Source organism: Erythrolamprus reginae, chromosome 3, assembly GCF_031021105.1.
Source record: "Erythrolamprus reginae isolate rEryReg1 chromosome 3, rEryReg1.hap1, whole genome shotgun sequence".
Taxonomy (NCBI): domain Eukaryota; kingdom Metazoa; phylum Chordata; class Lepidosauria; order Squamata; family Dipsadidae; genus Erythrolamprus; species Erythrolamprus reginae.
Window position 1 is genome coordinate 258,275,402 of NC_091952.1, and position 24,437 is coordinate 258,299,838.

A 24,437-nucleotide genomic window follows, 5' to 3' on the forward strand; every position below is an offset into this window, starting at 1 on the left:
CTCTTCTCCCTCCCTTCCCCCAGGCACAGGTGACAGCATAGCGGTCTTCCAATATCTGCCAGAAAGAAGGGGGGAGGGGATTGTCCAATTATTCTCCAAAGCCCCTGAAGGCAGGGAGGGCAAGAAGCATCGGATGGAAACCCAACAAGGAGGGAAACAGCCCAGAACTAAGGAGGAGAAACGTCCTAAGCAGGGAGGACAATTCACCAGTGGAACTGCTTGCCTCCAGAGGTTGTGGGTGCTTCTTCACTGGAGGCTCTCAAGAAGAGCCTGGACAGCTGGTTGTCTGGAATGGTGCGGAGGGGGAGCAGGGGAATGAATTAGAACAGTGTTTCCCAACCTTGGCAACTTAAAGATCTTTGGACATCAACTCCCAGAATTCCCCAGCCATAGAAACATAGAAACATAGAAACATAGAAACATAGAAGTCTGACGGCAGAAAAAGACCTCCTGGTCCATCTAGTCTGCCCTTATACTATTTTCTGTATTTTATCTTAGGATGGATATATGTTTATCCCAGGCATGTTTAAATTCAGTTACTGTGGATTTATCTACCACGTCTGCTGGAAGTTTGTTCCAAGGATCTACTACTCTTTCAGTAAAATAATATTTTCTCATGTTGCTTTTGATCTTACCCCCAACTAACTTCAGATTGTGTCCCCTTGTTCTTGTGTTCACTTTCCTATTAAAAACACTTCCCTCCTGGACCTTATTTAACCCTTTAATATATTTAAATGTTTCGATCATGTCCCCCCTTTTCCTTCTGTCCTCCAGACTATACAGATTGAGTTCATTAAGTCTTTCCTGATACGTTTTATGCTTAAGACCTTCCACCATTCTTGTAGCCCGTCTTTGGACCCGTTCAATTTTGTCAATATCTTTTTGTAGGTGAGGTCTCCAGAACTGGGCACAGTATTCCAAATGTGGTCTCACCAGCATTCTATATAGCGGGATCATAATCTCCCTCTTCCTGCTTGTTATACCTCTAGCTATGCAGCCAAGCATCCTACTTGCTTTCCCTACTGCCTGACTGCACTGTTCACCCATTTTGAGACTGTCAGAAATCACTACCCCTAAATCTTTTTCTTTTGAAGTATTTGCTAACACAGAACTGCCAATACAATACTCAGATTGAGGATTCCTTTTCCCCAAGTGCATTATTTTACATTTGGAAACATTAAACTGCAGTTTCCATTGCTTTGACCATTTATCTAGTAAAGCTAAATCATTTACCATATTACAGACCCCTCCAGGAATATCAACCCTATTGCACACTTTAGAGTCATCAGCAAATAGGCAAACCTTCCCTACCAAACCTTCCCCTATGTCACTCACAAACATATTAAAAAGAATAGGACCCAGAACAGACCCTTGTGGCACACCGCTTGTAACCTGTCTCTGCTCAGAATACTCGCCATTAACAATGGCTCTCTGATGTCTACGCTTCAGCCAGCTGCAAATCCATTGAACTATCCAGGGATTAAGTCCAATCTTCACTAATTTATCTATCAGCTCTTTATGTGGAACTGTATCAAAGGCTTTGCTGAAGTCCAGGTAGGCAATATCCACGGCACCACCTTCATCCAACACCTTTGTGACATAGTCAAAGAAATCAATGAGATTAGTCTGACATGATTTGCCTTCAGTAAAGCCATGCTGATTTGGGTCCAATAAGTTATTGTTTTTTAGGTGCTGATTTATCCTCTTTTTGAGTAGAGTCTCCATCATTTTAACTACAACTGAAGTCAAGCTAACTGGCCTGTAGTTACCAGCTTCTTCTCTACTGCCCTTCTTGTGGATAGGCACAACACTGGCCATTCTCCAATCCTCAGGAACATCTCCTGTTAACAAGGATTGGTTAAACAAATCAGTCAGGGGGGTAGCAATGACAGATCTGAGTTCTTTAAGAACTCTGGGGTGGATGCCATCTGGACCCATTGCCTTATTTATCTTTAATCGTTCAAGTTCTTCTAAGACATCGGCTTCTAAGATCACTGGAGCTGAATCCGTACAGCTGGAAGCAATGCTATATCCCTCTATAGTTTTATTTTGTAAGGTGTCTTTTGAGAAAACTGAACAGAAGTAGCTATTGAAATGGTCAGCGATCTCCTTATTCCCATTAATGCATGTATTATTCCCGGTACTAAGCTTCGTGATGCCGCAGTTTTTCTTCTTCTTATCACTAATATATCTGAAGAAGGTTTTATCCCCCTTCCTTAGAGATTTGGCAATTTCTTCCTCTTTTGAGGCTTTAGCAGCATATATTATCTGTTTTGCCTCCTTCTGTCTCATTTTATACACCTCCCTATCAGCTATACTTCCAGACTCTTTATACCTCCTACAGGCAGCCTTTTTTTCATTGACTATAGCCCTTACATCATTGCTAAACCATAGCGGTTTCTTCTTCCTTTTACCTTTAGTTATTTGTCTTACATACAGTCCAGTGGCTTTTAAGATGGCCTTTTTTAATACAGTCCACTGGGTGCTCGCTCCTGCCATTTTATCCCTCCCCTTTAATTCATTATCTAAATATTCCCCACATTGCATTAAAATTTGTTTTTCTGAAATCCAATACTTTGGTTGCATTATAGGATTGCTCACAATGCGTTTTTACATCAAACCACAAACATAGATGGTCGCTGCAACCTAAATTTTCTCCCACCTTGACATCTGAAACCCAATTCCCATTCGTAAAAACTAAATCTAGAATATTCTCCCCTCTAGTTGGTGTCTTAACCAGCTGTGCCATAGCTGCTCCTGTAAAGGCCTCTACTATATTCTTACTTTTGCATGTAAGGGCACTGGGGATATTCCAGTCAACATCAGGCATGTTGAAATCACCCATAACCACAATATCTCCCTTTACTGCCATTTGGGTAATTTCATCCACCATCTTGTTGTCATATTCCTCAGATTGCCCTGGAGGCCTATAGATCACCCCAATTCTAATGACAGAACCTTCTTTATTTTGCATGCAAATCCAGAGGGTCTCCAGATCTTTACATGTATTTTGAATTAGTGTTGTTTTTAGACTTTCTTTAATATAAATGGCTACTCCACCTCCCTTTCTCTCTATTCTATCCTTCCTATACAGTGTATATCCTGGTATGGATATTTCCCATTCATTAGAATCCTTAAACCATGTCTCAGTTATGGCAACCAGGTCCAAATTATCTCTAGATATTATGGCCATTAATTCACAGAGCTTGTTGCTCAAGCTTCGAGCATTCGTGCACATTACCCGAAGAACATTATTTTCATTATTAGTTTGCTCCTTATCATCAACAACTACATCTATTTTATTTGCAGCTCCCTTTTCATAAGCTTCCAAAAACTGCTTTATCCTCATTGGTCGGGGACAGAAATCACCCACATCAGTTACATCTCTGTCCCCTTTACCTAGTTTAAATGCCTGTCCAAAAAAGTTCTGAATTCCTCACCGAGTACCTGGGTACCTCTCTATGATGGATGCAAACCATCCCTCTTAAACAACTCCCTATTAGACCACCTACTGACATCATGACTTACATAGCCAAAACCTTCAGCTTTACACCACTGCCTTAACCACACATTAAACTCTCTGATACACGTTGTTTTATCCTCTTGACCACAAACCGGTAACACCTCTGAGAAAGTCACTGAATCTGTTATTTTACCCAGCTCCACACTTAGACATTGAAAATCTCTTTTTACTACATTGACATTTCTCTGGGACAAATCATTTGTGCCAAGATGCACCACCACATCAATGTTATTACCTTTACTCACAGCCTTGACAATGTTTGTAATCCGCCTCCTGTCCCTGCTGGCAGTGGCCCCTGGGAGACACCTCAGCACCTTCACCACGTCCTTACTCTGTCCCAAATCAACACCTCTAACAGTCGAATCACCCACAAGAAAATGTGTCCTCTTTTTATTTCTACTAACTGCACTTGATGGTTTGGTGATATTTACGACAACTTCCCCTTTGAACATCCCCTCATTCTCTGCCTGAGGGGCCTTGCTAATATCTCCAACATCCTTACTATGTTGGAGATATTAGAATGCTCGCTGGGGAATTCTGGGAGTTGAAGTCCAGATATCTTCAAGTTACCAAGGTTGGGAAACACTGAATTAGAAGACCCCCAACACTTTTATACAATCACTTTACTCTTTCATTGAATCCATTGACCACCAGGAGGCGACAGTGATCAATGGAACCAAAAATAGGACCCAGGACACACACTGTGTAAAAACAGAAGGAGTGTGTGTGTGTGTGTGTGTGTGTGTGTGTGTGTGTGATGTAATTCCTCCCCCTATACAAGGGTGAGATGTAACCCGACCTCTGTATGCCTCTCCTTCAGAATTTAAGGGAAGATGGACTGTATGTGCCATTCTGATGGAGCTTCCGAGCATCAGAGAATAAAGACTAGCTAAGGAGAACTAGAGTAGAACAGAACAGAATTGAATTGAATAGAATAGAATAGAATTCTTTATTGGCCAAGTGGGATTGGACACACAAGGAATTTGTCCTTGGTGCAGATGCTCTCAGGGTACATAAAACAAAAGAGACATTTATTTATTTTATTTATTTATTTTGTCCAATACACAATAATGCACAATGAAAGTTATAGAGGATATACTCGTAGTAAAATATATCAATGAAAGAAGAGAAGAGAAGATATAGTAATACCTCGTCTTACGAACCTAATTGGTTCCCAGGGGAGGTTCCTAAGGCGAAAAGTTTGTAAAACGAAACATTGTTTCCCATAGGAAACAATGTAAAATGAATTAATCTGTGCAGGGGGGAAAAACGCAAAAAAACGCCGCCGCCCAGCTGTCACCTTTTGAAACAGCCGGGCGCTTCTCAGCGTTCTCCCAATGCTGAACCCGGAAGTTCAGCAAAAGTTCGGGTTCAGGAGGACGCTGAGAAGCCCCCCGGCTGTTTCAAAAGGTGACAGCCGGGTGGCAGGGCTTCTCAGCGGCCTCCTGAACCTGAACCTTTGCCAAACGTCCGGGTTCAGTGTTCGGGAGGCCGCCGAGAAGCCCCGCCACCCGGCTGTTGTCTTTGGAAACAGCCGGGGGGCTTCTCAGGAGCCTCCCAAATGCCGAAGCCGGAAGTTCGGGTTTGGAGTTCAGGTTCAGGAGGACGCTGAGAAGCCCCCCGCTGTTTCAAACAGCGACAGCCGGGTGGCGGGGCTTCTTGGCGGCGGCGGCAGCGGGTTTGTAAGATGGAAAACGTTCATAAGAAGAGGCAAAAAATTTCTGAACCCCGGGTTCGTATCTCGGGTTGTTCATATGGCGGGGCGTTCGTATCATGAGGTACCACTGTATAGGAATAAAATATATCAATGAAAGAATAGAAGAGAAAATATATGGGATATTGGAGAGACAATAGGACAGGGGAAGGAAGGCACTCTGGTGCACTTATGCACGCCCCTTACTGACCTCTTAGGAATCTGGAGAGGTCAAGCGTGGACAATCTAAATGTTGGCAGTTAGGGGATGACATTACAGAGTCCGGTAATGAGTTCCATGCTTCGACAACTCGATTACTAAAGTCATATTTTTTATAGTCAAGTTTGGAGCGGTTAATATTAAGTTTGAATCTGTTGTGTGCTCTTGTGTTGTTGTGGTTGGAGCTGAAGTAGATGTTGACAGGCAGGACGTTGCAGCATATGATCTTGTGGGCAATACTTAGATCTTGTTTAAGGCGTTTTAGTTCTAGGCTTTCTAGGCCCAGGATTGAAAGTCTACTTTCGTAGGGAGTTCTGTTTCGAGTGGAGGAGTGAAGGGCTCTTCTGGTGAAGTATCTCTGGACGTTTTCAAGGGTGTTAATGTCTGAGATGCAATATGGGTTCCAAACGGATGAGCTGTATTCGAGGATGGGTCTGGCGAAAGTCTTGTAAGCTCTGGTAAGTAGTGTGAGATTGCTGGAGCAGAAGCATGAGGCACAACACTTAGTGATTGTCACAGGGCACAAATAAGCAATCAGGGAACATTTAATATTAGAATAAAACAGAATCTGCTCATGCTCAGAGCCACAGGGGGGGCGAGTACACGTTACCGTTTCAACTTAGCAGCCCAACTCTGGCCCCCAGGGTTCACCTAAGTAGTGCAAATAGGTGTGAAACACCTTTCAGCAGTTCTCCACACCCATTCCAGCAGACGTGGTAGATAAATCCACAGTAACTGAATTTAAACATGCCTGGGATAAACATATATCCATCCTAAGATAAAATACAGAAAATAGTATAAGGGCAGACTAGATGGAACATGAGGTCTTTTTCTGCCGTCAGACTTCTATGTTTCTATGTTTCTATGTTTCTATTCCCCATCCTCCACCATTCAGTCGGACCCAAAGAAGATCCTTCGAAGCTTCGCTAAATATGAGCCAGCAATGTGCAGCGGCAGCCAAAAAAAAGCCAACACAATCCTAAATTGCATTAACAGAGGGATACAACCAAGACAAAGGGAGGTGCCACCCTGTTTCCCTAAAAATAAGACAGCGTCTTATATTCAGTTTTGCTCCCAGAGATATGCTAGGTCTTATTTTCAGGGGATGTCTTATTTTTTTTCAATGAAGAAGAATTCACATTTATTGCTGAACAAAAAAATGAACATTTTATTATTTGTTTGTTTGTTTGTTTGTTTGTTTATTTATTTGTTTATTTATTTATCTATCTATCTATCTATCTATCTATTTATTTATTTATTTATTTATTTATTTATTTATTTATTAAATTTGTATGCCGCCCCTCTCCATAGACTCAGGGCGGCTCACAATTTATTATATGCTGTACAGTAGTTGTCATCACAAACCAGCATAACCAGACAAACTTTGAATCCTATCCTTCCTACTACCGTACCATTATTTCCATGTACAACAATGATACTTTCTTCAAATATATGTTATATATATTCTGTTTGGGAATGCTGCGAAATGAAACGTCTCCTACATCTTACTTTTGGGGGATGCCTTATATTAGGCAATTCTACGAAACCTCTCCTAGGTCTTACTTTTGGGGGTGACTTATTTTCGGGAAAACGGGGTAACAACAGTCTGTAAAGCCCTAGTTAGATCACACCTAACGGACTGCATCCAGTTTGGTCACCAAACTATAAAGAAGATGCGGAGACTCTTGAAAAAGTGCAGAGGAGAACAATCGGGGTGATTAGGGGGCTGGAAACGAAAGCATACGAAGAGAGGTTGCAGGAACTGGGCATGGCTGGTCTAGCAAAGAAAAGGACCAGGGGAGAGAGGATAGCAGTGTTCCAACATCTGAGGGGCTGCCACAGAGAGGAGGGGGTCAAGCTGTTTTCCAAAGCACCTGCAGGCCTGAACAAAGAGAAATTCAACCTAGAAATTGTTATGCTGGGCTTCATGTTACGAGCCCCAATTAAGTCCAAAGTGTAAATTCAAACATACACACTGTTGTAAAGTAAACAAAGAGTCGGTTTATCAAAAGAAAAATATTGTACACAGGCACTTTAATCAGCCAAAGTGCTCTCCCACAAACCACAAGCCTGGAATGCTGTGAAAAGCAAAACAAAAGCAGGGTAGATGAAGGCAGCTGTGAAGATGTCACAGCCACCCCCGTTCAAGAGTCCTCAAGCTGTACTTAACTGTGAAATATCCAAAAGGTCTTTGTAAACCCTGGAGCAGTCCATAATCAAACAACACTCGTCCTTCTCCAAACGGCTAATCTCCCACACACGCCCTCAGCCACGCTGGCAATTTATCAGCAGCCCCATTAGCCTAATTGCCCCAGCCACAGGTGTTCTCCCTTATCTTCCATAATACTTGCGCAGTTGTTCCCTTCTCATCATAAACCTGCGCCTGCGAGCATCTATGAACCCCTCTTCCTCTGAATCTAATGATGGCTCACTAATGGGGTCATTAGCTAATGGGCTGCCTGTCACTACCCCATCATCCGATCCTGCTTCACTCCCAAAATCTTCCCTTGACACAGAAGCTTCACTGTCCGAAGCTGTTGGCAGCAAAACCAATCTCTGAGAACGTGAGGATTCTCCCAAACCAACATCCACAGTCCTGGGAGCATGAACTGGCCCAGAGCCGACCACAACAGAAATAAGGAGGAATTTTCTGACAGTGAGAAAAATCAACCGATGGAACAAAAGTGGCCTTCGAAGGTTGTTGGAGTTTCATCACTGGAAGCTTTCAAGAAGATACTGGATTGCTATTTATCAGAAATGGTGTAGGGACTCCTGCTTAGGTGGGGGGTTGGACTAAATGACCTTCAAGATCCCTTCCAACTCAGTTATTCTGTTAAAGGTCTTGCTAGAACTTGCCAAACCAGCCTGGAATGAATGGAAAACCCAGGTGTTCAGAAGTGGGAGTAGTTGTTATGTCATCTTACCTGTCCAGGTACATAGCAGCACATTTGTCATACAAACCAGGACTTTCAAGTCCCCAGAAAGCAGGTGCCCTTCACTAACTTGGCGTTTTGGAAGCTTCTTTTCAAACACACTGGGGAACATAGAGGGGGAACTAATTAAATTTGCAGATGATACCAAGCTGGCGGGAGTAGCCAATACACCAGAGGAAAGGCTCAAGATACTGGTCACCACACTTCAAAAGAGACATAGAAACTCTGGAGAAAGTGCGAAATAAAAGAGCAACCGAAATGATTAGGGGACTAGAAACCAAGACTTACGAAGAGAGACTGAGGGACCTGGGCATGGATAGCCTAGAGAAAAGGAGGGCCAGGGGGGACATGATAGCAGTCTACAGGTATTTAAGGGGTTGCCACAGAGAGGAGGGGGGACACGTGGTTTTCCAGGGCGACAGAGGGGCAGACGAGGAACAATGGTTGGAAGCTGACGAAGGAGAGATTCCACCTGGAAATAAGGAAGAACTTCCTGACGGTCAGAGCAATCAACCAGTGGAACGGCCTGCCAGTGGAGGTTGGGAACACCCCAATTTTGGACATTTTTAATAGTGTTGTGGTTCCGTCTGAGGCCCCTCAGGGAACGGCTGATCTTCTGTCGGTTTCCAGCTCAGAGGGAGAGGCTGAGGAACAGGAGGTGCAGGCAGACGAGGAGGAGGAATCCCAGGCTGAAGAAGAGGGAGGACAGCCAGAGTCCCACCAGGGGGAGCTCTCCCCAGCAAGCAGCCTGGATTCCTTAGAGGAAAATGCACAAGCCATAATTGATCTGCGACAGAGAAGAGCTACTGAGAGAAGGAATCAATTGGCTAAGTACTTTCAGCATTAAAGAGGCAACAGCTGGGTTTGGGTGTGGTGCTCTTTGGAAAGGCTAAAAGGCAGACCCACCCTTCCTGGCTTGTGGAGTTTTATCTTGGAGAGTCTTGGGACCTGGCTGTGAATTTTGGCGTCTTGGAATCCTGGTTTGTGCCTTTGACTATTGAAACCTTGGGGGGGGGGGGGGTGCCAGCAAGAAGCTTGCTGTATTGTCTGGACATCAGGACTCTGCTGTAACGTATTATAGCCTGTCTGTTGGGAAGAACAGGTTTTCCTCTGTGTTTATTTTTTCCAGCTATAAAATACTTTTGGCTTTTACCAGAGTGTCTGGCTGTTTTTTCCAGTTGGTGTTGAGGTCTGGGGGAACCCAGACAGAACAAATAGGAGATTGGACGGACATTTGTCCAAAATAGTATAGGGACTCCCGCTTGAGCGGGGGTTGGACTAGATGACCTACAAGGTCCCTTCCAAGTCTAGTAAATAAAGAAATAACATTTTCCTCTGTAAAGCAACTCACTGTTATTTATTGCCAGGAAGTTTTTAAAAAAACTCTGGAAATATTCTCTTCTCACGTTCTAGCGAGATTGGGGCAGGAATTCTGGTTCTTTCCAGGACCTGCAACTGCTCACTTGTGTTGACTCTGGAGGTGTGGAGTGGGCTTGGGTGTTGCAAAAGCATCTTCCAAAGAGGCCCATTATATTCCTCTCAAAGAAAGCACTTAACACAAGGAAGGACGAGTGAAATGCTTTGGAACACGGTGTGTGTAACGTGCCCCCTCGCCCACTGTCAACCCCCGGGAACAAGGGGAAAAAACACTTGCGTGGGATCTGAAACCTGATCTTCATTGGGTCCCTGGTCTCCTGCACAAGTTCTGCCCCTTCCCATTGGCTGCCAGAGCTCCCCAGAGGAGTCGCCCCACCAGGATGGAAGTTTAAAAGAGCCCCATGCAGAACAATTTCCAAATTCTGGGCAGTTTGAAGAGAAGCAACCTTGAAAGCTTGCCTCCGTTTGGTTGCCCCAATGACAATGGATTCCAGGTGAGTTACAGAAATAGAATAGAACGAGCTGGAAGGGACCTTGGAGGTCTTCTAGTCCAGCCACTTGCTCAAGCAGGTGACCCCATATCCCTTTAGATAAGTGACAGTCTAGAGCATTGATGGAAAACCTATGGCACGGGGGCCACAGGTGGCATGTGGAGCCATATCTGCTGGCACGCGAGCCGTTGCCCGAGCTCAGCTCCAACATGTGCCGGCTGATTTTTTAAAATTTATTTTATTTATATATACATATATATTTGTCATACAAGTATAGAATTATCGTTTGTATTAATATAAGAAAGTATAAAGAAGTGATAAAAAGGATAATAGGACAGGAATGGTAGGCACAATAGTGCGCTTATGCAACGCCCCTTACAGACCTCTTAGAAAAGGGGAGGGGTCAACAGGAGATAATTTAAGGTTGAAGATCTTGGGGTTAGAGGGGAAGAAACGACATAGTCAGATAGTGAGTTCCAGGGACTCTGTGGCTGAAGTCATATTTTCTGCAGTCAAATTTGGAGTGATTTACATTTAGTTTGTATCAATTACGTGCTCTTGTGTTGTTGTTGTTGAAGGTGAAGTAGTCACTAACAGAAAAGACATTAAGGTGGTGCCGTGGATATTGCCTGTGTGGACTTCAGGAAAGCCTTTGATACGGTTCCACATAAAGAGCTGATAGATAAATTAGTGAAGATTGGACTTAATCCCTGGATAGTTCAGTGGATTTCAAGCTGGCTGAAGCGTAGACATCAGAGGGTTGTTGTTAATGGCGAGTATTCTGAGCAGAGACAGGTTACAAGCGGTGTGCCACAAGGGTCTGTTCTGGGTCCTATTCTTTTTAATATGTTTGTGAGTGACATAGGGGAAGGTTTGGTAGGGAAGGTTTGCCTATTTGCTGATGACTCTAAAGTGTGCAATAGGGTTGATATTCCTGGAGGGGTCTGTAATATGGTAAATGATTTAGCTTTACTAGATAAATGGTCAACTGCAGTTTAATGTTTCCAAATGTAAAATAATGCACTTGGGGAAAGGGAATCCTCAATCTGAGTATTGTATTGGCAGTTCTGTGTTAGCAAAAACTTCAGAAGAGAAGGATTGAGGGGTAGTGATTTCTGACAATCTCAAAATGGGTGAGCAGTGTGATTGGGTGGTAGGAAAAGCAAGTAGGATGCTTGGCTGCATAGCTAGAGGTGTAACAAGAAGGAAGAGGGAGATTGTGATCCCATTGTACAGACCATTTGGAATACTGTGTTCAGTTCTGGAAACCTCACCTACAAAAAGATATTGACAAAATTGAACGGGTCCAAAGACGGGCTACAAGAATGGTGGAAGGTCTTAAGCATAAAACGTATCAGGAAAGACTTCATGAACTCCATCTGTATAGTCTGGAGGACAGAAGGGAAAGGGGGGACATGATCGAAACATTTAAATATGTTAAAGGGTTAAATAATGTCCAGGAGGGAAGTGTTTTTAATAGGAAAGTGAACACAAGAACAGGGAGGCACAATCTGAGGTTAGTTGGGGGAAAGATCAAAAGCAACATGAGAAAATATTATTTTACTGAAAGAGTAGTAGACCCTTGGAACAAACTTCCAGTAGACGTGGTAAATAAATCCACAGTAACTGAATTTAAACACGCCTGGGATAAACATATATCCATCCTAAGATAAAATACAGAAAATAGTATAAGGGCAGACTAGATGGATCCGTGCTCAGAATACTCGCCATTAACAATAACTCTCTGATGTCTACGCTTCAGCCAGCTGCAAATCCACTGAACTATCCAGGGATTAAGTCCAATCTGGACGTAACTCTGGCCCTGGGCTCAGGCTGCTGCTACTCAATGCCAGGACGGTGATTAATAAAGCTCTCCTTATAGAAACATAGAAACATATCCGGGATTTGATCCTGGATGAGGAGGCTGACCTGGCATGTGTGACCGAAACCTGGCTGGGCCCAGAGGGAGGTGTTCCTCTCTTTGAAATTTGCCCAGCTGGGTTTCGGATATGGCATCAGCCCCGACCCCAGGGAAGGAGGGGGGAGTGGCTATTATAGCCAGGGAGAGCCTTTGCCTGTGTAGACTCATTGCTCCAGAGATTGCGGGTTGCGAGTCCCTCCTGGTGAAGTTGGACTTAGGGGTTCAGGTGGGCTTATTTCTCACGTACCTGCATCCCAGCTGCGTGTCAACAGCCCTGCCTGTGCTGCTGGAGAAGGTAGCCGGGCTGGCGGTGGGGTTCCCCAGACTTATTGTCTTGGGGGATTTTAACCTAGCGTCGCTCGGTGAAGCCTCTGGACTGGCACAGGAGTTCATGGCCACCATGACAGCCATTGACCTGACTCAAGTAATACAGGGTCTGACTCACCAGGGGGGGCACGCACCTGACATGGTATTCCTCTCTGAGCAACTGAGTAATGGTCTGAGACTAAGGGGCTTAGAAGTGTTGTCTTTGTCATGGTGAGACCATTTTCTACTGCGGCTCGACTTCCTGGCTCCAATCCTTCCCCGCAGGGAGGCAGAACTGACTAGGAGGTTTCGCCCCAGACGCCTGATGGATCCAGAGGGCTTTCAGAGGGCGCTTGGGGTCTGTGGAGAGGGGCGGCATACAAATCCAATAAATAATAATAATAATACTATTCCAGATACACCTGTCCACAGTTTGGCAGAGTCTCTTGCTGAGGCCTGGAACAAGGCTGCAGCGGAGGCTCTTGACCGGATTGTGCCATTGCGACCTCTTCGCGGCACTAGACCCCGTAGAGCTCCATGGTTCAACGAGGAGCTCTGGGAATTGAAACGCCAGAAGAGACATCTAGAGAAGCGATGGAGAGAGAGTAATTCCGAATCCGATAGAATACTTGTAAGAGCTCGTATTAAGACTTACAAATGTGGCGCTCAAGGCGGCAAGATGCGTGTATCATGCCTCCTTGATTGCATCAGCGGAATCTCGCCTGGCCACTCTGTTTAGGGTGACCCGCTCCCTTCTCAACCCGGGGGGAGTTGGGGAGCTCTTGCAGAGTAGTGCCGAGGATTTTAACACATTTTTCGCTGATAAAATCATTCGGATCCGGGCGGACCTCGACTCCGATTGGATATCAGAGTCAACTGACAACGAGTCAGTCGGGGTGATTGGGGCCCGTACTTGTCCACCTGTCTGGGAAGAGTTTGATCTGGTGACACCTGATGAAGTGGACAAGGCCATTGGAGCTGTGAGCTCCGCCACCTGCTTACTGGATCCCTCCTGGCTGGTTTCAGCCAGCAGGGAGGTGACACGGAGCTGGGTCCAGGAGATTGTCAACGCTTCTTTGGGGAGGGGGTTCTTTCTGGCTCCATACAAGGAGGCACTTGTGCGCCCCCTCCTCAAGAATCCTTCCCTAGACCCAGCCGTCCTTAATAACTATTGTCCAGTCTCCAACCTTCCCTTTATGGGGAAGGTTGTTGAGAAGTTGGTGGCGCTCCAGCTCCAGCGGTCCTTGGAAGAAGCCGATTATCTAGGCCCTCAACACTGGGGTTTCAGGCCCAGTTACAGCATGGAAACATCTTTGGTTGCATTGATGGATGATCTCTGGTGGGCCCGGGACAGGGGTTTATCATCTGTCCTGGTGCTTCCTGACCTCTCAGCGGCTTTCGAAACCATCGACCATGGTATCCTTCACCGCCGGCTGGAGGGGTTGGGAATGGGAGGCACTGTTCTTCAGTGGTTCTACCTCTCCGGTCGGTCGCAGTTGGTGTTAGTGGGGGGTCAGAGGTCGACCACTAGGTCTCTCCCTTGTGGTGTGCCTCAGGGGTCGGTCCTCTCTCCCTTACTATTTAACATCTACATGAAACCGCTGGGTGAGATCATCCAAGGGCATGGGGTGAGGTATAGGTCTGGCAAAAGTTTTGTAGGCTCTGGTGAGTAGTGTGAGATTGCCGGAGCAGAAGCACTTCTTTCCAAAAGTTCTGTACTACCGGACACTCCCAAATCATATGTATAAACACCCCCTTATCTTGACACCCATGCCAACAAGTATTCTGAGCATTCTGCTGAAAGTATGTAAGTTGAGTGGGTGTGTGATACCACTTATGTAGTATTTTCCTAACCTTTATATTCTTTATTTTCCTTATATTCTCCGCTATATTCTTCATCTCTTGCACATCTACTTGTAATTCACTCTGCCACCATTTAGTCAATTCTTGGATCACACACACGTCCGCTTGCACTAACATCTTATATGTATTACTTGCTTGCGCCTTGATGCCATCACTTTTTTTTCTTATTAGAAATATAGAAATATGGAAACCTAGAAGACTGACGGCAGAAAAAGACCTCCTGGTCCATCTAGTCTTCCCTTATACTATTTCCTGTATTTTATACTAGGCTGAATCTATGTTTACCCCAGGCATGTTTAAATTCAGTGACTGTGGATTGACCAACCACATCTGCTGGAAGTTTGGTCCAAGCATCTACTACACTTTCAGTTAAATAATATTTTCTCACGTTACTTCTAATCTTTCCCCCAATTAACCTCAGATGGTGCCTCCCTGTTCTTGTGTTTACTTTCCTATTAAAAATGCTTCCCTCCTGAACCTTATTTAACTCTTTAACATATTTAAATGTTTCGATCGTGTCCCCCCTTTCCCTTCTGTCCTCCAGACTATACAGATTGAGTTCATTAAGTCTTTCCTGATACGTTTTATGCTTAAGACCTTCCACCATTTTTGTAGCCCGTCTTTGGACCCGTTCAATTTTATACATATCTTTTTGTAGGTGAGGTTTCCAGAACTGAACACAGTATTCCAAATGGTCTATACAATGGGATCACAATCTCCCTCTTCCTGCTTGTTACACCTCTAGCTATATAGCCAAGCATTCTACTTGCTTTCCTTACTGCCTGACTGCACTGTTCACCCATTTTGATATTGTCAGAAATAACGACCCCTAAATCCTTCTCTTCTGAAGTTTTTGCTAACACAGAACTGCCAATGCAATACTCAGATTGAGGATTCCTTTTCCACAAGTGCATTATTTTACATTTGGAAACATTAAATTGCAGTTTCCATTGCTTTGACCATTTATCTAGTAAAGCTAAATCATTTGCCATATTACAGACGCCTCCATTAATATCAACCCTATTGCATACTTTAGAGTCATCGGCAAATAGGCAAACCTTCCCTACCAAACCTTCCCCTATGTTTTTTCCCCTTCCCCTATTATTATTTTCTCTTTATCTCCTCCCTTAGTAGTGCTTCGATAGGACCTTTGTCCTTATATGTCACAGCCACACCTTTCCTGATCTCTCCCCTCCTCATATGCAGGATGATGCTCATTGTCTGGAGAGGTCTTCTGGCTGTGACCCTCTTGGCTGACCCGGCAACTACTCAGAATTGCAGGCCTCGACCTGAAGGTAAGAACCACTTAAAGATCTTTGTGTGGGGATAGAGGTGTAGTCTTGCCATCTCAATAATCCCAGCAGTCTCTCTTGTAATACCATTGGATACCAGCACACCACCTCAAACAGGAATACAATTGCATTGATTATATATAAATATTAATTAACTATACGTAAATGTATTAAATATCTACTTCTCTAATAGAAAATTTATAAAATTAATATTGTAGTCAATACTTTCCACATTACTTTTTTCCCACCTATTATTACTCTCTTTTCCCTTCCCCTTTACTGAAAGTAGTTTGAAGTTGTATGTAACATTCATAAGTAAGATAAAATTTGATCATAAGTTATGATATTGTGAAAAAACACAAAAAGCTTGTTAAGTATGACTAGTATAAACAACAATGAAAACTAGCAAAAAGCAAAATATAGATTCACCAATACACCAAAAGACATTAGATACTATGTTAACAAAAGATAAATCAGGATCCACAACTAGCCTACAATCAATACAAGATATGATAATACAACTACAAGATACAATGACAAAAGCATTGGAAGGCAATAGAGAAGAAGCTACAAAACAACACGAAGAATTAAAGACAGAGATGGGAGAAGTTAAAGAAAAGATTAAGGGAATGGATGAAAGAATAGTAGATATGCAACAGACATTAAAGGAAAATATACAAAAAATAAAGGTAATAGAAGAGAAGGTAGAAAAGGTAGAAAAGAAGGTAGAGAGGATAGAAGAGAAAAGTGAGATGACAACTAAAAACATGGATCAATCCATTGCACAATTAGAATTAGACCACTCTGCGTACAGTTTACAATTTCAAAACATAATCGAAGAAAAGGATGAGAATCTAGGTGAAAAAATGATAGAAATTCTAGCAAAAACTTTACATAAAGATCAACAAGAGATGGCATGGGAAATAGATGAATTATATCATGTACATACGAATTATGCAAGACAGCACCATCTATCGCAGGAAGTACATATTAATTTTACTAGATGGATAGTTAAAGATGAAATATATAAATGGTCCCATAGCCAATCGATAGCCCATAGAGGAAAAGAAATAATAATCCTGAAACAAGTGTCAAGCAGGATCCGAGAAATTAGAAAACAGTATCAATTTTTGGCAAGGAAACTGATTCAAAGGAATGTGATGTTTAGGTGGCTTCTACCTGAAGGGATGATGATATCTTGGAAAGAAAGGAGAGTTAAAATAAACACACTAGAAGAAGCGAGACAGTTTTGTGAAGAAAATGATTTACTCTGTGAAGAACAAATTATTAAAGAAAGTAGGGGTAATAGAGAAGAACTGGAGACAGCAAGTCGGGAGGAGGAAGAACCATTGGAAGAAAGAGAGAGACTAAGGATAAAGGGAAGAACACAGGAACAGAGAGAGGAACAACGGGAGAGAAATCTAAGAGAAAGAAGGAATCGGAAATACTATGCATAATCAATGTCAGAAGAGACAGGAATAATATTGATCAATGTAAATGGACTTAAGAACCCAAATAAAAGAAGATTAATATTTACTAAACTAAAAAAATTAAAAATGGACATGATTGCTTTGCAAGAATTACACATACGTAAACGAAATGTAGACCAATTAGAGAATAAGAAATTAGGAACACTTTATGCTTCGCTAGCAGACAAAAAAAAGGGGGGGGAGCAATATATGTGAAAAAAATGATTAATTCAAAAGAAATATATAAAGATAAGGAAGGTAGAATTTTAATAATAGAATTAGAAAAAATCAGAAACCTCTAACTTTAATAGTAATATATGCACCAAATGAGAATCAATTTGAATTTTATAAAAAAACTACATGAAAAAATTATTGAATTAGATTTAGAAAATATAATTTTGCTAGGAGACTTTAACGCGGTATCTGATAAGAAATTGGACTACAAAGGGAATAGAAATATTAAAAAAAAGAAAAATCTCCCCAAAACATTTTGGGATATAGTTAAAGAGCTAAACTTGAAAGACTCTTGGAGAGAAAAACATGGTAATGACAAACAATATAAAAACTATTCAAATCCACATCAGAGTTGTTCACGCATAGACAAGGTATGGGCAACACCACAGACAAATAATGACATTATAAAAATAGAAATAGAATCAAATACTTGGGCGGACCACAACCCAATATCATTAATTTGGAGAAAGGGAAATAACAAAAAAAAAAATGGATTATGGATAGAAAAATAATAAAGGAAAAGCAGTATATTGAAATACTAGAGAAAGAATTACAAATATTTTTTGAAATAAAACGGATGATATTACACCACAAACACTTTGGGATACGACTAAAGCTTATATTAGAGGCCAAACAACATCATATATGTCAATGAAACATAAACAAAAAAAATTAAACAGGAAAAACTGGAACAAGAATTAAAACAAATAGTAACAGAACTACAACAAAACCCCAAAAGTAAAAAAATTAAGGAGAAAAAAGACCAAATTAGACATGCAATTAATCTGTTACACCAGGAAGAAATAGAAGAAAAAAATTAGAGCAGCCAAGCAATTATATTTCGACCAAGCAAACAAAACAGGAAGATGGCTAGCACATAAACTAAGAAAACAAAAAGAAAGAAAAAGTATAGACAGACTAGAAGATGAACAAGGTAATATAAAATATAATAAGGAAGAAAAGAAAAGAATAGCAGTACAATTCTATAAGAAATTATATACACATTAAGAAGTAAAAAGGAAGAAATAGAAAAGTATATCGAATTATCAAATATGAAAATATTAACAGAAGAGCAACAACAAGAATTAAAGAGACCAATTACCTTAGTCGAATTACAGGCAGCGATAAAACAACAAAAAACAATAAACAAAAAAAAAAACAATAAAGCAACAGGCACAGATGGGATACCATGGAAATTTACAATCAAATAGCCCAAGATGCAAAGATACCCCAAACATGGTCAGAAGTATTAATAACACTCATACCCAAAACAGAAACAGAAAAAGAAAAAATTCACAACTACAGACCCATATCGCTATTAAATACAGAATATAAGATATTTATTACAATTTATGCAACAAGGTTAAAAAAATTCTGAATCAATTAATACATCGAGACCAAAATGGGTTTCTCCCTAAGAGGCAAATTAGAGACAATTTGAGAAAAATAACAAATGTATTAGAATATTATGAGGAACATCCTGGAAAGCAGATGGCATTAATTTTTCTTGACGCACAAAAAGCTTTCGATTATGTAAACTGGAGATTCATGACAACACAATTAGAAATGATGAAATTTGGACAACATTTTATAAATTTAATAAGTACAATATACAGTGGTACCTCGAGATACGAGTTTAATTCGTTCCGGACCTGGGCTCTTAAGTCGAGCAGCTCTTATCTCGAACGACTTTTCCCCATAGGAATTAATGTAAATAATTTTAATTGGTTCCAGCCCTCAAAAAACTCACAAAGTTAGTCTAAATTATGCAGAAAGACATGTTTTTAATGAAGAAATGTACATGTACATATAAATGAATAATGAAGTTTCTTTCACTTAACTTGTAAACTTTCTTAAACTTTTAAATTTACATATGTTCAACTTCTCTGCCACCCAATCCTGTAAGACAGAGGTCCCCAACCCTTTTTGCACCAGGGACTGGCTTTAAGCGATCAAGAGAGGAATGGGTGAATGAATGGACGGAGGGTGGGAAGGAAGGAAAGAGGGAAGGGACAGGAACAGAGGAAGGAAGCAAGGAAACTTATGAAAGGGGAGAGTAAGAGAGGAATGAGTGAAGGGAGGGAGGGAGGGAAGAAGGTGGGAAGGAGAAAGAAAAGAAGAAATAGAGGAAGGGAAGGTAAAAGAGAGAAAGAAAAAGAGCAAGCAAGCAAGCAAGCAAGCAAGCAAGCAAGCAAGCAAGCAAGCAAGAAAGAAAGAAAGAAAGAAAGAAAGAAAGAAAGAAAGAAAGAAAGGGGGAAGGGACAGGAACAGAGGAAGGAAGCAAGGAAACTTATGAAAGGGGAGAGTAAGAGAGGAATGAGTGAAGGGAGGGAGGGAGGGAAGAAGGTGGGAAGGAGAAAGAAAAGAAGAAATAGAGGAATGGAAGGTAAAAGAGAGAAAGAAAAAGAGCAAGAAAGAAAGAAAGAAAGCAAGCAAGAAAGAAAGAAAGAAAGAAAGGGGGAAGGGACAGGAACAGAGGAAGGAAGCAAGGAAACTTATGAAAGGGGAGAGTAAGAGAGGAATGAGTGAAGGGAGGGAGGGAAGAAGGTGGGAAGGAGAAAGAAAAGAAGAAATAGAGGAAGGGAAGGTAAAAGAGAGAAAGAAAAAGAGCAAGAAAGAAAGAAAGAAAGAAAGAAAGAAAGAAAGGGGGAAGGGACAGGAACAGAGGAAGGAAGCAAGGAAACTTATGAAAGGGGAGAGTAAGAGAGGAATGAGTGAAGGGAGGGAGGGAGGGAAGAAGGTGGGAAGGAGAAAGAAAAGAAGAAATAGAGGAAGGGAAGGTAAAAGAGAGAAAGAAAAAGAGCAAGCAAGCAAGCAAGCAAGCAAGCAAGCAAGCAAGCAAGAAAGAAAGAAAGAAAGAAAGAAAGAAAGAAAGGGGGAAGGGACAGGAACAGAGGAAGGAAGCAAGGAAACTTATGAAAGGGGAGAGTAAGAGAGGAATGAGTGAAGGGAGGGAGGGAGGGAAGAAGGTGGGAAGGAGAAAGAAAAGAAGAAATAGAGGAATGGAAGGTAAAAGAGAGAAAGAAAAAGAGCAAGAAAGAAAGAAAGAAAGAAAGAAAGAAAGAAAGAAAGAAAGAAAGAAAGAAAGAAAGGGGGAAGGGACAGGAACAGAGGAAGGAAGCAAGGAAACTTATGAAAGGGGAGAGTAAGAGAGGAATGAGTGAAGGGAGGGAGGGAAGAAGGTGGGAAGGAGAAAGAAAAGAAGAAATAGAGGAAGGGAAGGTAAAAGAGAGAAAGAAAAAGAGCAAGAAAGAAAGAAAGAAAGAAAGAAAGAAAGAAAGAAAGAAAGAAAGAAAGGGGGAAGGGACAGGAACAGAGGAAGGAAGCAAGGAAACTTATGAAAGGGGAGAGTAAGAGAGGAATGAGTGAAGGGAGGGAGGGAGGGAAGAAGGTGGGAAGGAGAAAGAAAAGAAGAAATAGAGGAAGGGAAGGTAAAAGAGAGAAAGAAAAAGAGCAAGAAAGAAAGCTGCAAGCACCCCCCGAGCCCCCCAGGCCGGCTGCAACCTTTTAAAACACGCGCGCCGCTTCGCAGCTGTCTCCTGAAGCCGAACGCGGAAGTTAGCGTTTGGCTTCAGGAGACAGCTCCTTGGCGCTTGTATCTCGAATTTGGGCTTGTAAGTAGAACAAAAATATCTCTCCCCTCCCAGCTCTTATCTCGAGTTGCTCTTAAGTAGAGCAGCTCTTATGTCGGTGTTCCACTGTATTCTGAACAAAATGCTAAAATTATAATTAAAGGAGAGCAAACAGAAAAATTTACAATTGAGAAAGGGGTGAGACAGGGAAAATTATAACTAAAAATTGTACAAAAAAACAAATAAAGCATTTGGAACAAATTACTAGCATGCAAGTAGTCAAGAAAGTTAAATACTTAGGAATTTGGCTAACAGCTAAAACGGCGACGTTAAAAGAAGACAATTACACAAGTTTAATAAATCAAATTAAAGTAGATCTAAAAAATTGGCAAAATTTACAACTCTCATTAATAGGTAGAATCAATTCGATCAAAATGAGTGTCCTGCCCAAGTTCCTCTTCCTCTTTCAAACAATCCCAATAAATCCAGCTAATTTTTTTTTAAAAGAATTGGATAAAATGATTGTTGCAGTGTAGCATACATGTTAGAATAGGATCATATTATATTATATATATCTGGACCTCTAGCATAAAATGCTCTGCTTACCCTGATTCCATTACAGCCAGGATAGGATGGAATTAACTTGCTTAAGTCTGCATTTCTGGTGGAATTTGCAACAGGAAGACAACTGACCATAAAACGGTTCAATAAACATCTCACTGATAAACAAGTATACATCACTCCAAACAAGACGTTATACAATCAAAGGGGGAAATTTACATTGCCTGAAGCAAACAGGATGAGACTCTGATAAAAGACCTGTAAATAGGATATTGGTTGTGATAAAGCAGAAGGCTTCAAAGAAATTAGGTGTGAGAAACATCTGCTCAAAGGAGATTATTCAAGGAAATTGGTTTGTGATATCTGGGGAAAGGAAGGACTCAAAGATATGTCATGTTTGTAGTTATGTTATTGGATGTTTGTATATCACTTGACATGTACGTGTAATTATCCCCATTTGCATATGCTCCCAAATAAAAAGAGGTGCACAGCTCAATACTGTGTCACATCACCCAGAGAGAAAATGTGTCCAAGTCTTCTTTGTAGGATTGGCGTTCGTGACTGACCGCCCTTGGCTGGGTTGCTCTAAGTCCCTCTGAAGACATTGCTCCCCTCAGGGATTTTGCGGCACCTCAAATAATATTAAAATATATATGGTTAGGTAAAAAAATCAAGAATCAAATTAAAGGCATTACAAGATGTGAAAGAAAGAGGGGGTTTGGGATTGCCAAACTTCAAATTATACTATTATGCAACATCACTAGCATGGATTAAAGAGTGGATCACACTAGAAAATAATTGCATATTGACAATAGAAGGACACGACTTATTATTAGACTGGCACGCCTATCTCTGGTAGGAAAGAGACAAAATACATAAATATTTTAAAAAGAATATACTAAGAAACTCTCTTATCCAAACATGGAAAATAATAAAAAACCAACAGCATATTAAGGTATCAGAATGGGTTTCGCCAACAGAATTAACATGTCATCCAAATTTAATCAGGCCCCACAACACACCTAGATACAAAGAATTATTGGATCACCAAACAAATATAAAAACAAAGGAAGAATTTGAACAAAATGGTAAGAAAATAGATTGGTGGACATATTTACAATTAAAAGATGCCTATCAAAAAGACAAAAGGGAATACGGTGGGGAGGGGTGACTTGGACAGGATGCTCTTAAAAGATGATGAAAAACTAATTGGTAAAATATATAAATTCTTGATCCGTTATGAGACAGAAGTGGAAATTGTAAAAGAAAATATGATAAGCTGGGGAATGAATTTTGGCTACACAATTGAACTAGAAAAATGGGAAAAATTATGGACTAATAATTGGCAGATGACAAAATTGACTGCATTCAAGGAAAACCAATTAAAAATGTTTTACAGGTGGCATCTACCACCGGAAAGACTCTCAAAAATGTTCCCCAAAACCTCCCCATTATGCTGGAAGTGCAAGAAGAAAGAGGCACGTTCTATCATCAATGGTGGACATGAATACAAGCAAAAAATTTCTGGAATAAAATAACAGACTGGCTAAAAGAGATAATAAAAGAAGAATTTTTTAAAAACCAGAATTATATTTATTGGGTATTTTTAATTTAAAAAAATGGAAAAAGAGGTAAGATACTTAGTTATACTCATATTAACAGCTGCCAGGATAGCAAATGCCCAACAATGGAAAATAGATAAAGCACCAGAAGAAAATATAGTAATTAAAAAAATATTGGACTGGGCGGAAATGGACAGGTTATCCAAAAAATTAGAGGGAAAGGAAGATTCAGATTATTATAAAATATGGGCAAAATTTTACGACTGGTTAAAGGAAAGAACAGCGAGGAATTAAATAAAAATTCAAGCAAAGCAACACGTCAAATAAAAGAATTAAAGAACCAATATTATGTGAAAGAAGCAAAATTCTCTGATTGAACACTCAAAAAAAAAAGTGGGGAAACTCTCATTTCCCAAATGTTGTATGTATATGTTTTGTGTATGTCTTTTTTTCTCTGTTTGTTATATTTGAAAAAAATAAATAAAAATATATTTAAAAAGAAGAAAAGAAAGTCAGTTAACCCCAAGTTCCAAGTCTGTAGTTGGGTCTTCTTAGTGTGCGGCATGTAGAGTCTAAATTTATGCCATGGCATGATGGAGTGTTTAGTCCCCGTGTCCAGCTCCATTTTGCAGGGCAAGTTATTAATGTACAGGGATGTAAATAGTTTCCCCTCAGTCAATGAGAAATTGTAGTTAATGGAGAGGGGAAGGTGACCTCTGCGGACGTCTTGCCGGTTGTCCTTCGGTGTCTTGAAGCTTCCACGGTTGTAGGAGAGTTGGAAGTTCCTGGCGTTGTAGATCAGTCACAATGGCTGGGGCACAGAGTTGAAGTCGTCGGGCAGGATGGAGCAGCGTGCCTCGGCTATGTGGCCTCTTTTCAGGCAACGGTGGCAGGTTGAATCTCTGAAGGGGCATCTGGAGGAGGGGCGGTTGCCATTGCATCCCACACATTTCAGGAGTCAGTGGGGTTCATGCTGAAAGGCAGCCTTGGAGCGGTGAATCTGTAGGCCTGTGTCCATGTCAGTGGCAGGTTGTCTGGAACTTCGGAGGACCAGTCAATGTCGGTGTGAATGTAGTTAACAGTTGAGGCTGAGCACTTGATCTCCGCTGCGGAAGCATCTGAGACTTCAGCCGCTTTCGCTGCTTTCATCATATCCCGGAGGGTGGCTTCCTCTTCAGTGAGGAACTTCTTCTGTAACGTTGTGTTCCTCATACTGAATATGAGTCTATCGACAAGTCTGGCCTCAGGGTCTTTGAACTGTAACGATAACCAGTCACTAATGCTGCAAAAAACCCACACCTGTGCCAACAAACCGTCCCGCTATTTATACTTTTCAAGACAGTGGGAACGGACTGAGACCGCCGTTTATTTTTGGTGGCCTTTTGTCTTGACCAGTCAGTGGCACCAATCAGATGAATAGA

General features: G+C 41.5%; 1 protein-coding gene across 1 annotated transcript in view; it reads left to right on the top strand.

The window, feature by feature from the left end:
* LOC139165529 (uncharacterized) overlaps positions 1-24,437 on the top strand; it is a 114,065-nt gene that overhangs the window by 33,683 nt on the left and 55,945 nt on the right. The gene's annotated exons all lie outside the window — the stretch shown is intronic.